Source organism: Cryptomeria japonica, chromosome 10, assembly GCF_030272615.1.
Source record: "Cryptomeria japonica chromosome 10, Sugi_1.0, whole genome shotgun sequence".
In the NCBI taxonomy this organism is placed as follows: Eukaryota; Viridiplantae; Streptophyta; class Pinopsida; order Cupressales; family Cupressaceae; genus Cryptomeria; species Cryptomeria japonica.
In genome coordinates, this window is record NC_081414.1 from 799,466,539 (window position 1) to 799,482,782 (window position 16,244).

The 16,244-nt window shown below is 36.0% G+C and overlaps 1 pseudogene; it reads right to left on the reverse strand.

Moving 5' to 3' along the window:
- Positions 1 to 16,244, reverse strand: part of LOC131855850 (uncharacterized) — a 337,138-nt pseudogene that overhangs the window by 232,998 nt on the left and 87,896 nt on the right.

The following is a 16,244-nucleotide window of genomic DNA, read 5'->3' on the forward strand; positions in this document are numbered from 1 at the left end:
TCGGTAACTTTCTCATTTATACCTTCCAACAGTTGTTTGATCCATGCTATATTGGTACAATTCAATGCTGCAGCAACATATTCAACTTCTGCTGTTGATTGTGAAATACATCCTTGTTTCTTTCTAAGCCAACTCAGTAGTCTTTCTCCTAAAAGGAAAGCTCCACCACTTGTGCTTTTCCTGTCATCTATGTTGCCTGCCCAATCAGCATCAATATAAACTTTTAAATCAAAATTCTTCTTCTTTTCATATACTAAGCCATAATCTTCAGTGCCTCTCAAGTATCTAAAAATTCTCTTGATCGCTGTCATATGGGTTTCCTTGGGATCTGCAGAGAATCTTGCTACAATACCTATTGCATGTGCTATATCCGGTCTACTATGCACAACATATTGCAACTTCCCAATCATAGATCCGTAAAGTGTCTCATCAATAGATGCAGATTCATCATTCTTTGATAATTTATACAAGCTTCCTCTACTTGGATGCCATTTTCTTTCAATTTTGCAAAAGATGGTCTACATTGGAGTTTGAGTTGATAACTCATCTCACTATTCAAATTGTCAATGAATATTTCCATCTTTTCCTTTTTAGGCACATCTCAGGGATATCTCAAAACCATGTGCCTCCACCATTGTAGAAATACCATGAATGTTTCATTTCTCTTTTGTTTTGTGTTACACACATCCAGCATGGTGATTGCATGTTGAATGTTATAGGAGTATTGTGTTATGAATCTGTTTACCAATTCATCAATTATCTAATGGGAGGTGTAAGTTTAGATAACCACTCCATTGTTTGCCCTCCCAAACTTCTTGGGAAAAATATTATTAAGTATGTGTCATCATGAGAAAAATCTAAGGTCATGGTACAAAATTACTGAGCGTGATCATGGGGATCATTTTTACCATCATATTTGTCATACTTTGGTATATCCAAATTCAGGGGAAAAGGTACCATGTTCAATCTCTTACCAAAAGGATAAGGTCAAATTTCATCCCAAGGAGTAGCGTACCGTGGTTCCTTGTTTCATGTCCCGCATTTGTCTTTGTAGTGTTTAGAGTTGTTGTGCAAGAGCAGTCATGGGTGCATTTGTCCTTCGATGGGGAGCTTCCCCCTATTCATCAAGATTGTCCCAATTATGGGAATGGTCTTCTTCGTGGGTGTTGTCTTGTTCATGGGTGCAATCTTGGCTACATATGTTTTCTGGATCATATGTCTCTTCTTCTCTTTTTTTTTCTTAATGGGCATAGTTTCTTGACCTTGTTGTTGAAATTCTCTCATCTATATTCCTTAATTTTTATGTATCGAAATCCTTAGGAATGTTGACTCCGTTTCTAGTTAGCATGAGTAGATATTTTTCCTTGTCTGCTTCTATGTATTTCTACAAGTTTTTGGAAAGCCTCGTTTTCATGACATTTTGGAGAATTTCTTCGATGACCTCTGTTTCTCTCATGTTTGCATACTCATCAAAATGATAGGACAATGTGCGACCTATAATCGATTCTGGTTGTGATTCCTTCTTCTCGTTTCTCTGAGATCGAGTGACTACGAGAATTAATATATCTCTACTATGATGAATTCTTCTTCTTCTATTGTGGTTCTTGGTAGATTTGGTAGCTCAGGCCAAGCTTCATTATAAGTGATAAGGAACTTTGGGAAGAAAGTGGGCATAATCATTCCTCCATTATTTAGGTGTTGGTTGAATGCCACTTTATAAATGTAAGCCCTACTTCTCAAAGGCTCTTTATCAAATTAGTTTGTTTTTCCTTCGGATATATAATCACATATGATACAAGAATGCACAATGTGATGCATAGAGTTGATGATTGATATAGAGAAATTTATTCTTTTTAATAAGTGTCTTAGAACTAGGTTGTCTCTTCTTCAACTTAGTCTTTTTATGAAGACTTGTTCTTCTCAAAATATGAGGAATGGTCATACACAAATGATCAAATGTTGATGTTGATGTTGGATTGGGATACTTCATTTGGAAACTCAAGTTTAGCTTATCAAGAAGAAGTTTAGCTCGAATCACCTCCATGACAAAGTGTGTCAAATGATATGGATAAAGTCTCCAGAGATGAAAACTTGATTTGACACCCTGAAGACCCAACTAGGTATTGTTATAGGATCCGTTGGATGGTGGAACTTTGATCACTATTTTGATACTCATTAATTTTGTTGGATGAAGTCCTATCTCAAGCTAGTTAATGATTTAAAAACTCATTCTAAGAGTCCTTTGTTGGATTTGGAAATTTTCTCACTAATGATCTTTTTTGAAGTTTTGTCATTGGATTTCCTAAAGGACTTGAAAGGGTATTTGAGACTGTTGATAAAACTTTTCCAAAGTGACTAGTTAGCTCTCTGTTTTTCACTAATATTGATCATGCGCTAAAGAAAGTTATAGAAGTGCTATAGAATGTTTACTATGCCCTATGTTGCCTCTCCTATGTGCTATTTCAGAATGTTTTATAATAAATTTGCTCGATATGTTACATGCTAATATGTCCCTGTTATGCGCTAATGTTTGATATGATAGAGCCATAATATGCCTTGAAGGTGCTAGGTTGATGCTTGAATATGCATGTGGCAAGATCATCATGTTCCCTTATTTTTATAGAAAAATTTCCTACCATACGAGGATTTTTTTATGTATTACATGTCTTCACTTTAAAGAACTATGAACAAGTGGTTCATGTTTTCAACTCTGACTACTTGTGGGCACAATCAATCTAGGTTCCCCAATTTTAACTCATAAAAGTGAGACAAAATTTGAATAACTATCTTCTACAAAATCCATTACTAAAGTGTAATAATTTTTTATTCGATACAAAATTGGTGGAAAAATATATCACCTGTGGTATTCTCTAAAAACAGTGATATAGAACTATGGACACCTAACTCAATTTGATAAAACAAACTCAAGCCTTTTACCAAGTCAATATCTTCACTCTTGAATATTCTAAAACCACAAAAGAATCTTAAGGGGTTGACCTTGATTGGTTAAATTATTGAGCTCTCAATATTGAGACACAAGTTAAAATTCCCAGGGTACTTCTAATATGCAATTCTTAGTTGTGATTCTTTATTTTCAATAATTGTCTTCTAATGTGGATTTCCAAGTTGTGACTCTTGGTCTTCCATAGATGATTACTAATCATTAAAATCAAGAATAGTATTTTGTTGTTTCAACACCTTACCACATTTAGTTGGTAATGCAAATGCACATATATGTCTTACCTCTTTCCATTCTCTAAATACAAGAAGTTACAATTATTGGGAAAAATGAAATTATGCTTAAAGACATATCATTGGAAGAAATATCCTAATCCAAACAGCCCTAAGAACACCACAGATCTTTATCCAAAATCACCAAAACAACCCACCAAAATAAGATTAAAATAAAATATCAGCAATATTTTAAATAACTTCCTACCTTTGTTGTAGGGGTGGTATTCCTTCCCTTTGCTTGACCAACTCTTTGATCTGCTTGATAGTATCAGTGGGTTTGATATCAATCTCTACCTCTTTTCTAGTAAGGGTTTTCACCCTAATGGAAATCCCTCCCCTTAACCTCAACACCAAATGCAGAGTTTATTCCTTTTGGATATTCTAATCCACAAGAGTTCATCCATCTTTCAACTATTTCCCAACAAAAATCAACCGTTGTTGATCTAATGGGATAGCTTCATTATCTTTGAACAACACAATCAATTACAACACTCAACATACAAAATCCATTACTATAATCAATACCCTATCTTTGATAAGAGATGAGTAAAAGCTATAACTAAAATTTCAGCAAAACTAATATTAATTTTAGCATAATAATTTTGACTCAAATCTATGAAACTGCTTAATTATAACATAAAGCCCACATAGAAAAATCCAACCTAAAATATTCAATTAAAAGAATTCAAATCCCAATTAACAAAAGGAAGGAAAGAGAGAAAATATTTATCGCAAAAAGTAACACCGACTTGAATTTTTGAATTGACATTATCGATGGTATCACCGCTCTCGACCTCAAGGGTGATCATTTCCCATGTCAGGGTCTTCATGAATATCTGCATCTTTAATTTCTTCACTAAACCTCCTTGATTAGATATAATCAGACTAACATATACATATATATGGTTCCATGTAAGATAGAGAACTACTATGATAGTAACAAACCAAACTAATTCTTACAACTAAAGAGAAGCTTGAAAAAGGTGGTAACAGAGATGTGATTGGAGGAATATATACATGTTTCTATGAAAGAAATAATAATCCACCAAGAAGCCAACATGCGGATTTAAGATAGAGTGTTCAATTTATTGTGCCTAGATATCACTAGAAAATAATCTGGTTGCAAAATAAAAATTTTAAATTCTTAAAATTTAGATATAAGATCATAAATTAAAAAAGAAGCATCCAAGGAGTCGAGATCACCAAAATGTAATGGTGTAAATTTGGAATTAGGGCTTCAATAAACAAAATCACTAACTAACCATATTAACCATAGATTAAAAGAAGGGGGTAAATCAAATAGATCTAGCCTCAATTTGATTAGGAGGGTCGAGAATTCTAAGTAGATTTACCCAATTGTGTGGGGGTGGTGAGTTTCCTTCTTTCTAAGTTGAATTGTAATGATTATAAAATTAGGGTAAAATAAGGGATCATATAAGTGAACCAATAGAAACAATAAGCGAAAGCATCTCCCATGGATCCACCAACCTAGATCTGATCAAAATGAGATATCTAAAACCCGTCCTTCAAAGTTTAGCCTGATTTTTTGAGACTAGGTAGTACAAATTCACGCTAGTCCTCTAAATTTTACGTTGTCAAAACTCTACCTATTCATCACTATTGACTCTACTCAATTTCCCAAGTGTAGCTCCACTCCTATTTCCTACACACAGAAAGAAAGAGAAAGATGTTGGGAATAGGGTTTTGCCCTAGGTCAAACCTTGATTTTGGAATTAACCATGAATTGAAATTATGCAAATCATTAAATAAATGTTTAAGGAAATATATCTTAGATCTACAATTAATGATGATGATGATGTAATTATCTTTGAGTGTAATCACAAGTGTTGAATGTAATGGCATGACAAACACATGAACATGAAAAACACTAATCACACAAACATGCTTGCTTGAACATTAATGTAAATTTTCTCCATAATAGTTGATGATGAATATGCAACCTTGAAACTCAGAACATACTTGATAACGAGTGATTTAGATATACACAAATACTCTAATTGATATTCTAGGTCCAAAACAAGTTGATAAGATGGCATTACATAGGGTTCCCTAAGTAATTTACTAATCAAGTTGATCTCCAATAGAAATTTGTAGCCCCGAGGACCAAATGTTGGCAAGGAGATATGGCTCTTACCCCATTTCAAATTGAAGCCCCTTTAAGAAGGACCAAGGAATTTTAAGGTACCCTAGTCCAGACCAAGGCATTTTGTTCCTTGGTCTTTTTGCAAAGAGCACCAAAATAAGTAGCTAGGGGTTGGGTATCTCAATGTGGGAACCACAAAAGGGTGTACATTACATTAAATTTAAATAATGAAGTTTGAAAAGGCATAGAGAAAGGATGAGGATAGGACACACTAAAGTGGGTGTACAAATATGAGGTGTAAATTGAACTAGTGATAATTTTCAATGCTTTGAAATTATGCATGTTTCCTATATCCAAATAAGTATCACCAACAATTGGAGCATGAGAAAACTAATTGTTTGCAGTCAAGGTCTATCTTGAAATGGTTCTCTAAGAGAATCCAAGATCAAGGTATTTCTTGAATGGGTGATGTGAACTAATGCTCATGAATCAATGATCCATCCAACATCTCTAGGTGCACAAGTGGTAATCAAAAAATGACCCTTTCAAAAATTATTAGGAGATTTATCATCATGTTTGGTTGAAGAAGATGACCTCGAACAAGGTGAAATATGATGCTCCTTGAGTAATTTTTTTAACTCGTGGATTTCCTTCTTGTAACAATTAGGTTCATCATGTCATTTCATACAAAAGCCACATGTGGTTTTATTCTTCTTATAACAATTTTTTTCACTATGGCTAGATTTCTTGTAATAATTTCATTTTGGTCTCTCTTTCTTAGGATTAACTTCTATAGAAGAGGTGGGAGAAGACAAACAAGATTATGTCTTGGGATTATTTTTTCCTTTCCCTTTGGATGGAGTGGCAAGCAATGCAAGAGACTTAGAAATATCATTTTGAGAAAGATTTGACTATTCCCTTGTCAACCTCTCACAAAAAGTCTCAAAAGATGGTATAAAAAATTATATACTAAACCCATCCATAGTGTAATAGAATGTAGTAACAAAATAGGAAAAGACACTCGTTAACTTCGACAAAATCAAGAAAATACATTCCTTATCTAATTTTTTTGTCCCACAACCCTTCAACTAAAGAATGCAAGGACTTAAATTTTACTAAATAATCCTCAATGGAAGGAAAGGCATCAATAGAAAGAGAGTCTAATTCTTCTTCTAAGTACATAGCTCTAATTTCACTAACTGAACCAAAGAGATCCTTGATTTTGTTCCACACATCTAGTGGTGTACTGCATTCTTCAATGATGAGGAACAAGGAGTCTAAAATATGCATAGAAATTAGGCCCATCAACTCCTCACATTTCTACCTATGTATAAACCTCTTAAATTCTTTTGTGAGATTAGGAAGGGTGTCAGTCAAGGTTGACCACAAGACCTTTTACCAAAGCAACCACTATATGCTCACTTTCCAAGTGTGATAGTTGTGTGATGTGAGAATCTTGAACCTTAGTTGAGTTTGTTGGACACAATCAATCACTAAGAGGGGTGGTGAATCAGTGATTTTAATCTTTTAATTTCAAAGAGGAAAGATACCGGTAAATGAAACAACCTGAGTGTTAACCGATAGCATAAAAAGAGCAACCCAAGTGTGTGAAAGGATTTTCTAAACTAATCAAATGTTACATGAACAAAGATGCAACACACAACACCATATATATACGAGGAAAACCAAATGTGGAAAAAACATCGGTGAGAATAGCTGTTGGAGATTTTTTGCTCCAATCCAGCCTCACAATGAAATTGTGATACAAAATTTAGGGCACCAACCCAAAGAGCACCAACCCCTAATTTATGAGAACCAACTCAAAGGAGCACCAACCACTGCACAATTTATAGGATACTACCTAAAGGATCTAGAACCCCTTCACTAATCTACAACTTAGTGAATCATAGTATAAAGATCAGATACACATATTAAATCTCTATTGTAAATGAAGTTTTGCAACCTTAGAATAACCTGCTCTATCGGTTTCAGTCTTACCGGTCTGGTTTCTCTTTTCTTGATCTACAACTTTACTTTGTTGATCACCTTTTACAATCCTTGCTCGTAAATTCTTCCTTTTCTTTACTCACCCTCAATCACGCTTCTTGTCAAACACTGCTTCTACTAGTTTATAACCTTTATGTTCAATGCACTTCTTATCGGTCTTCTCTGCTTCACCTATTCATCAAAACTTTTGTCACCAACACCTTTTGTGTTTCTCAATAACTCTTCGATAGCTATATCACTCCTCTCTTCTATTGCAGCAATAGCTTGCTCTATCTTGAGATCTTCTTTTTAACCATTCGTTTCCTGCCAAAACAATATTCAAAATTTGAATGCTTAGGGTTTGCATCACCTGACACAATCTACACTAGATATTGTCTATTTTGTCTTGTGTTGATCACCTATCCTCCTAGTGATGCATAAACACATATTTTCCATTACCCAACACACGCTTGTTGACGAGAGCAATTACGTATAGGTTTTTCCACATTCAAATTCATTGACACATGCAAGCGCTTGACTGTTTCCCTCTTCAAGATCATCTTGGGATCGAATTTCCTTTGCATTGATTTAGGCACCACCTCTCCCTGATTTTCCTTTTTCATCCTTTCTTTCTCAATTCACCTCAGTTAGTTATCATCTCATGATTTGTGACTGCTTCATTAATGTCGACTGACAGTTTCACCCATCATGCCGATGGAGAGTTCACCAACCACAACATACTTTCCACCTTGGCTCCACATGGCTTTGCCATGGTCAAATGCCTGGTTCATGGTCACATAGTCGATTCATGTTTGAGCATTCAACAAACTCATACTGGTACATACCTTTACTGGTGGGGGCCTTCTTCTTTTGCTAACTAGCAATGTATGGTATACCGGTAACACATCGTCACTTTCGGTGGTTTATGATGACTCTAACATTCTGCCTCTTCATCATAAATAGGTAGCCAAACTTCAGACTGGTATAAGCTATACCGGTTATCACTTAACATGATCACCCACATATGCATCTTATCTCATGCCAATGAAGTTACTAATAATTATTATCTTTCATCATATCGGTACCTTTGCCTGCAATACCGGTTGACATCAATGACAAATCAATGCCAACAGTCTCCCCTTTTGGCATTGATGTCAACATTCCTTTTACCGGTTTGACTCCCCCTTTGACAACAATGACAAAGGGAACTTTAATTTGACACCAATAATCTCTCTATCGACAACTTCTACTTTGAACAGTTTCTCTCCTTGTGTCATAATTTAAGACTCCCCCTGAATCATGCATCCTCTCATGCACTTAAGTGCTAACAAATGGTGGGACAAATCCCATTTTTTGTCTCAAGTACTCAAAAAGACCCAATGGAAGTGGCTTGGTGAATCTGTCAGCAATCTTCTCACTGGTGAAAATATATTCAACTAGGACCTCCTCGTTTGCTACTTTCTCCCTCAAGAAGTGATACTTGATTGCAATATGTTTTGGTCTTGAGTGCATTACTGGATTCTAGGAGATGTTGATTGCACTTGAGTTATCACACTAGATTGGAATAGGTTCTAGTATCTCCACCTATATGTCTTTTAGTGTTTGCTTCATCCATAAAACCTGTGAGCAACATGTAGCAATTGCTATGTATTCAGCCTCTGCAGTAGATAGTGATACTGACTCTTGCTTCTTATTGTGCCATGATACTAGCTAGTCTCCTAAGTAAAAAGCACCTCCGGTTGTAATTTTTTGGTCATCTATAATTCCTACCCAATCTGCATTAGTATAAACCTGCAAAGAGAAGTCTCCTTTCTTTGGATACCATAGACCATAACTGATAGTCCTTTGCAAATACCTTAAAATTCTTCTAACTGCATTTAAGTGGGACTGTTTAGGAGCATCTTGAAATCTTGTTACCATGCAAACAAATTATACAATATCTGGTCTAGATGTTGTTAAATATAACAGACTACCAATCATAGACCTATACAGTGTTTTCTCAACATCTGGTGATTCATCTAGTTTTCACAACTTAAAATCGATAACCATGAGAGTGCTCACTGGTTTGTTGTCCTCCATTTGAAATTTCTTCAGCATGTCTTTTCCATATTTGACTTGAGAGATGAAAAATTCCTTTTTCCTTTTGAGAGATCTACAAGCCAACAAAATAAGACAACTCACCCAACATGGACATCTCAAATTCAGTCTTCATTTGGTCTACAAATTCTTTGCACATGATGTCCTTGTCCCCACCGAAGATAATATCATCCACATATACAACAACTATAATCATGTGGTCTCCATTTACCTTGACATAAAAGTTGTTGTCTTCATTCCCTTTCCGGAATCCCTACTCCTTCAAATATTTATCTAAACGGCAATACCATGCTCTGGGAGCCTGCTTCAAACCATATAGGGCTTTCTTCAACCGGCATACAAAACTCTCATCTTCATGTAGCAAGTATTCTTTCAACTATTCCGTATACACCTCTTCATCAAGATTGTCATTGAGAAAAGAATATTTCACATCCATTTGATACACTTTATATCCCTTGTAGGCTGAGAAAGCTAAAAAATTTCTTATTGCCTCTAACCTAGCTGTCGGTGCAAAGGTTTCTTCAAAGTCAATACCTTCAACTTGAGCATACCCTTTGCAAACTAACCTTTCTTTGTGCCTATCTATCTTCCTTCTTCATTCATCTTGTTCCGGTAGACCCATTTGATACCTATGACATTCTTGTCTGCCGGTCTAGGAACAAGTTCCCAAGTCTGATTTTTCTTAATTTGTCTCAATTCTTCATCCATGGCATTTACCCATTTTTCATTTTTTCTAGCATCATCAAAAGTTTTAGGCTCTACTTCAGTCATGAGACATAAATTTACCTGCTCACCTTCTCGTGCTAACCTCCTTTTGGTCTGCACACCTTCATTCCTATCTCCTATGATCTATTCTTCCAGATGATTCTTTAGCATGTACCGGTTAGGAGTCTTGTTTGGTACATCTTCTACTGGTCTATTTTCAGATTGGTCTTCACATTCCACATCTGACTCATCAATGAAGGGTGCAGGTGTAGAGTGTACTTTGTGTGGGTCCTCATCTATTCTCACATGTACACTCTCAACCACCCTTCTCAACCTCTTGTTGTAGCACTTGTAAGCTTTACCATTGGTTGAGTATCCCAAGAAAATTCCTTCATCACTCCAGGAATCAAAAATTCCCAATCCATTAGCATCTTTCTTGATGAAGAACTTACTTCCAAACACTCTAAAGTGTTTGAGTGATGGTTTCCTCTCATTTTGTAACTCATAAGGAGTCATTCTACTGTTCACCCTTAATTGTACCTAGTTTAAAGTGTAGATAGCAGTATGAACTACTTCCTTCGAATCTATATATGGTATGTTAGCCTCATTCAACATTGTCCTAGCCATCTCCTTCACTGTCCTATTTTTTCTTTCCACCACCCCATTTTGTTGAGGTTTCCTTGCAACTGAAAACTGTCTTCGAATTCCATGTTTCTCATAGTAGTCAACAAATTCATCTGAAGAAAATTCTACACCCAGGTTAGATCTTGAGCACTTTAACCACTGTCCACTTTCATTTTCCACCATCTTCTTGAAAATTTTGAATCTCTCAAATTCTTGTGACTTGTCATGAAGGAAGGTTACCCAACTCATTCTTGAGTAATCATCTATGAACAACATGAAATAAATTTCTCCTACCAAAGCTCTTGTTCGTGTTGGTCCACATAAGTAGGTATGTATCAACTCTAAAGGTCTTTAGGTGTTATATTCTTTTGTTTTAAAACTAGCCTTTTCTTGTTTACCTCTGACACATTCATCACAGAATGAACTTGTTAGTTTTATAATCTAAGGCATGTTTCTCACATGCCAGTTTTTTCTTATCTTCACCAAATTGTCAAAATTCACATGGCCTAGTCTCTGGTGCCATAGCCAACTCTCATCAACTTGTCCCATCATGCACTAGGACTCATAACATTCTTTCATATTGTAGACATTACCCTTTGTTCTCTTTCCTTTTGCTACCACCTGACCAATACTCTGTTTCCTTATCTTGTAGTCGGTGGACTCAAATGAGAACTTGTACCCTTTGTCACACATCTGACTTACACTTAGCAGGTTATGTGTCAAACCTTCCACATAGTATAGATAGTGAGCCTTGAGCTTCCCATCAATATCCAGTGTACCCCGGCCTTTGATCTTGATGGAAGAGTTGTCATCGAACCTAACTCAACCACCATTCCAATCATCAAGATTGATGAAATTTTTCTTATCTTCGGTCATGTGATTTGAGCAACCACTATCAACCACCCATAAATTCCTCCTTTCAGCATGTAGAGTGGTTTTCACAATCAAGCTAGACTCCGTCTAGTTTTTCTACTTCTCTACCCAAACCGGTTTCTCTCCTTTGTTTTCCTCTTCTGTCACTTTGTGTTCTGGTTTTGATTTCAACTTTTCATCTGGTATGACTCTCTTTTGCTTGTCAGTTTTTAGCTTACAATACTTAACTATGTGACAAAAATTTTGACACTTATAGCATTTCACAGTAGTACCAAAAGATGTACTCAATACATTCTTGTAGGATATTTGCATGTTACTCCTACAATCATGACTCTTGTGTCCAAACTTATTGCCATTATAGCACAAGATGTTTGCACCTTGTAATGTAGAAAATGAGTTTCTACTTTGAAAACTAGGATTGACATTGTTTTTTCTATAGTCTACTACTCTATGACCGAACTTGCTACACCTATGACAATAACCATGAAATTTTGGTACGTACTAGTTAGGTTGTCTTGAACCTACAAATGGTTGCCTCATTGGGATGCTTCCTTTAATTCTTCTAACCCTTGTGAAACCTCCATGATCAATGTCTGCATTTCTTCTTGGGTCTTCATGCTAGTACATTTAGTATGGTCTCCGGTTCATTGATTTAGCATATCGGTTTGTGTATCGATTTCTAGTAGCATTTGCATATGTATTTTTTCCGGTATCCTTGCCCACTCTGAATGAACTCTTCACCTTCCTTAGTAGACATGAATTAAATTTTCTTATCCATCATTTCCTTTCCATTTGAGCTTTGACCTTTTAGAAAGCCTAGGCCACCGGTATCATTGCATTGCTTCTATTTTCTCAACATCTTGTCCAAAGCTTCAATGTTGCCTTCATAATTGCTTCTCACTTTTATTTCTTCCTAACTTTTCTCTAAGTCCTTCCTGAATTTCACTATTTCTGCTTCTAGATTCTAATGTTCCTTTTCCTTTTCACTCAACCTAGTTCCGATGACTTCACATATCCTCTTGGCCTCTTCCAACTGAAGTTTTAGATCTGCAATAGTTTTCTGAGACTCTTCAAGAGATTGTTCCAACAACTCTTGTTCTTAAGTTGCAGCCCTTTTTACCTTCTTTAGGTCTTTTCTTATTTTCTGTAGCTCATCTAAGGCACTTATGAGTTCTTCTTCAAGATCTACTTCACCTTCTTGCTCTTCCTCTTCTACTTCTTTAGGTACTGGTACCTCTTGAGTCATAAAAAGGTTTTCTCTTACTTCATCATCACTGCAATATTCATCTGAGACACTTTCCTCATCTTTGATACCACCTTCATGAGTATAAAGACTGCTATGCTTCCGGTAGCCTTTTCTACCATGTCGGTGGACATTTTTATTCTTATCCTTACTAAATGATTTTCTACCTTTTGGTTGATCGTCTTCATTCTTCTCACCATATGGACATTTAACAACAAAATGTCCAATCTTTCCACAGTTGAAACATTTTAAAGGAATCTTGCCTTTATATTTACTTGAACCTGTCTTGAGTCTTCTGACAAAGTTTGCCATGATGTCATCAGAGTCTTCACTAGTTGTATCATGAGCATATTCTTCTATTCCTTTTCTTGGTGTCTTGAATGCAACTTCTTTCTTCACAACATTAGTACCGACAATCCTCATTTCATAAGTAGTTAGGGAGCCATACAACTCATCCATTGTAAAGACTTTCAGATCTTTTGCTTCTTCTATTGCTGAAACCTTTGTATCATACTTAGATGTGAGTGATCTAAGCACTTTCTTCACTATCACCTTATCTTTTATTTCTTCTCGAAGACCTCTAATGGTGTTTGTTGTTTCATCAACCCTTTGGAGATAGTTAGTAATCTTTTCTTCATCTCTCATTTTCAAACCCTCAAGTTGTGCTCTCAAGTTCTGCATCTTGGCTTCCTTGACTTTGGAATTGCATTCAAATATCTTCTTGAACTTAGTCTAGGTCTCCTTTGCACAAGACCAGTGCATGACCTTAACAAACACATTATCGGATAACCCACTAAGAATGGCATTCTTGGCTTTAGCATTATTCTCATATTCCTTCTTTGCATCTGGATCAGTAGGATAATTGTTAGGAGCTATATATCCACTTACAATTGACATCCATACATCACAACCTAGAGAGGACAAATAGGTTTCCATTCTTCTACTCCAAAAGACATAGCTAATACCATCGAACATGGGAGCTTTTGAGGAGGCTGATTCATTTCTTGCCATTGTGAACACTTGACAGGATCTACCCAAGCTAGAGAAATATTTTGACAAAACAAGGTACCTATGCTCTGATACCAACTATTGGACACAATGGATCACTAAGAGTGGGGGTGAATCAGTGATTTTAATCTTTTACTTTCAAAAGGGAAGAGACTGGTAAATGAAACAACCTGAGTGTTAACCGGTAGCATAAAAAGAGCAACCTAGGTGTGTGAAAGGATTTATTAAACTACTCAAATGTCACATGATTAAAGATGTAATACACAACACTAGATATATACGAGGAAAACTGAATGTGGGAAAAACCTTGGTGAGAATAGCTATTGGAGATCTTCTTCTCCAATCTAGCCTCACAATGAAATTTTGATACAAAATTTAGGGCACCAACCTAAGGAGCACCAACTCCTAATTTTATAACACCAACTCAAAGGAGCACGAACCCCTGCATAATTTATAGGATACTACCTAAAGAAGCTACAACCCCTACACTAAGATACAACTTAGTAAATCATAGTAGAAAGATCAGATACACATATGAAATCTTTGTTGCAAATGAAGTTTTGCAACATTACAATAACCCACTCTCTCGATTTCAGTCTTACCAATCCGGTTTCTCTTTTCTTGATCTGCAACTTTACTTTGTTGATCACCTTTTACAATCCTTGCTCACACAATCTTCCTTTTCTTAACTCACCCTCAATCACACTTCTTGTCAAACACTGTTTCTGTTGGTTTATAACCTTTATGTTCAATTCTCTTCTTACCATTTTTCTTTCCTTCACCTATTCATCAACACTTTTCTCACGAACACCTTCTGTGTTCCTTACTAACTCTCTGATAGCTATATTACCCCTCTCTTCTATTGCAGCAACAACTTGCTTTGTCTCAAGATCTTCTTTTTAACCATTCATTTCCTACCAAAATGTTATTCAAAATCTGAACACTTAGGGTTTGCATCACTCAGCACATTCTACATTATATCTTGTCTAGTCTGTCTTGTGTTGATCACCTATCCTCCCAGGGATGCATCTACACATATTTTCCATTATTGAACATATGCTTGCCGAAGATAGCAATGACGTACACATTTTTCCTCTTTGAAATTCATTGACACATACAAGCGCCTGGTTGTTTTCCTCTTCGAGATCATCTTGGGATTAGATTTCCTTTGCATTGATTCAGGTGCCACCTCTCCCTAATTTTCCTTTGTCATCCTTTCTTTCTCGAGCCACCTCAATCAGTTATCCTCCCATGATTTGTGGCTGCTTCATTAATTCCAACTGACAATTTCACCCACCACAACATACTTTCCACCTCGGATCCACATGGCATCACCATGGTCAAATGCTTGGTTCATGGTCACACAGTCGATTAATGTTTTAGCATTCAACAAACTCATACCAATACATGCCTTTACTGGTGGGGGCCTTCTTCTTTTTCTAACCGGCAATGTATGGTAACACATCATCACTTTCGGTGGTTTATGACAACTTTAACATTTTGCCTCTTCATCATAAATAGGCAGCCAAGCTTCAGACCCGTATAAGCTATACCAGTTATCACTTAACATGCTCACCCACACATGCATCTAATCTCATGCTAATGAAGTTACTGATAATGGTTTTCTTTCATCATACTGATACCTTTGCCTACAATATTGGTTGACATCAATGGCAACTCAATGCCAACGGATCCATGTTAGCTAAAACCAGAAAAACAATAGAAACTTTTAAAAAAATGAAGTGAGGTGGAACTCTCCCATAAAGTATACTCCAACTTTGAGCTCTTAAAAAATATATCTAATTGCAAACTTAAGAGAAATAGTTTCTACCAGATGACAACATCTAAAAAATATTTCATTTGGTATATTGTAATGTAGAAAAATAATATCAAAAGCTCATTTTTTTCTCCAATGAAAAATAGCAAACTTGGCTAAAAAATAGAGAGAAGATGGTACCTCCAAGCACAATTGGTGGTGGGTTCCTACACCACACAGAGGTCACCACCAATATGCCAAGTTAATAATCAAACAGATATTAATTTATTTGTATGAACATGAAAAATAATTGGTCCACAAGTGAAAAAGAAAAACAGAAAGGAAAAAAAGTAAAGAAAAGTAATTCGTCCACTAGTGAAAACCTGGAAAGCAAATGCCTTGGGAAAGTACCATGATGAAAACCTAACAAACAAGCATCATCAATAATCTTTCACGTTCTTGCATTCTATACTTGGGGGAAAGTTTCATCCATGCTATCCTATCTCATCCTCCATTATCTACTATCCATTATCCATATCCTTTATTTTACCTTTTCTCTTGACAATGATAGGGATTTTCTATGAGCATCATACATCTTATGGGCTTCACCTTGA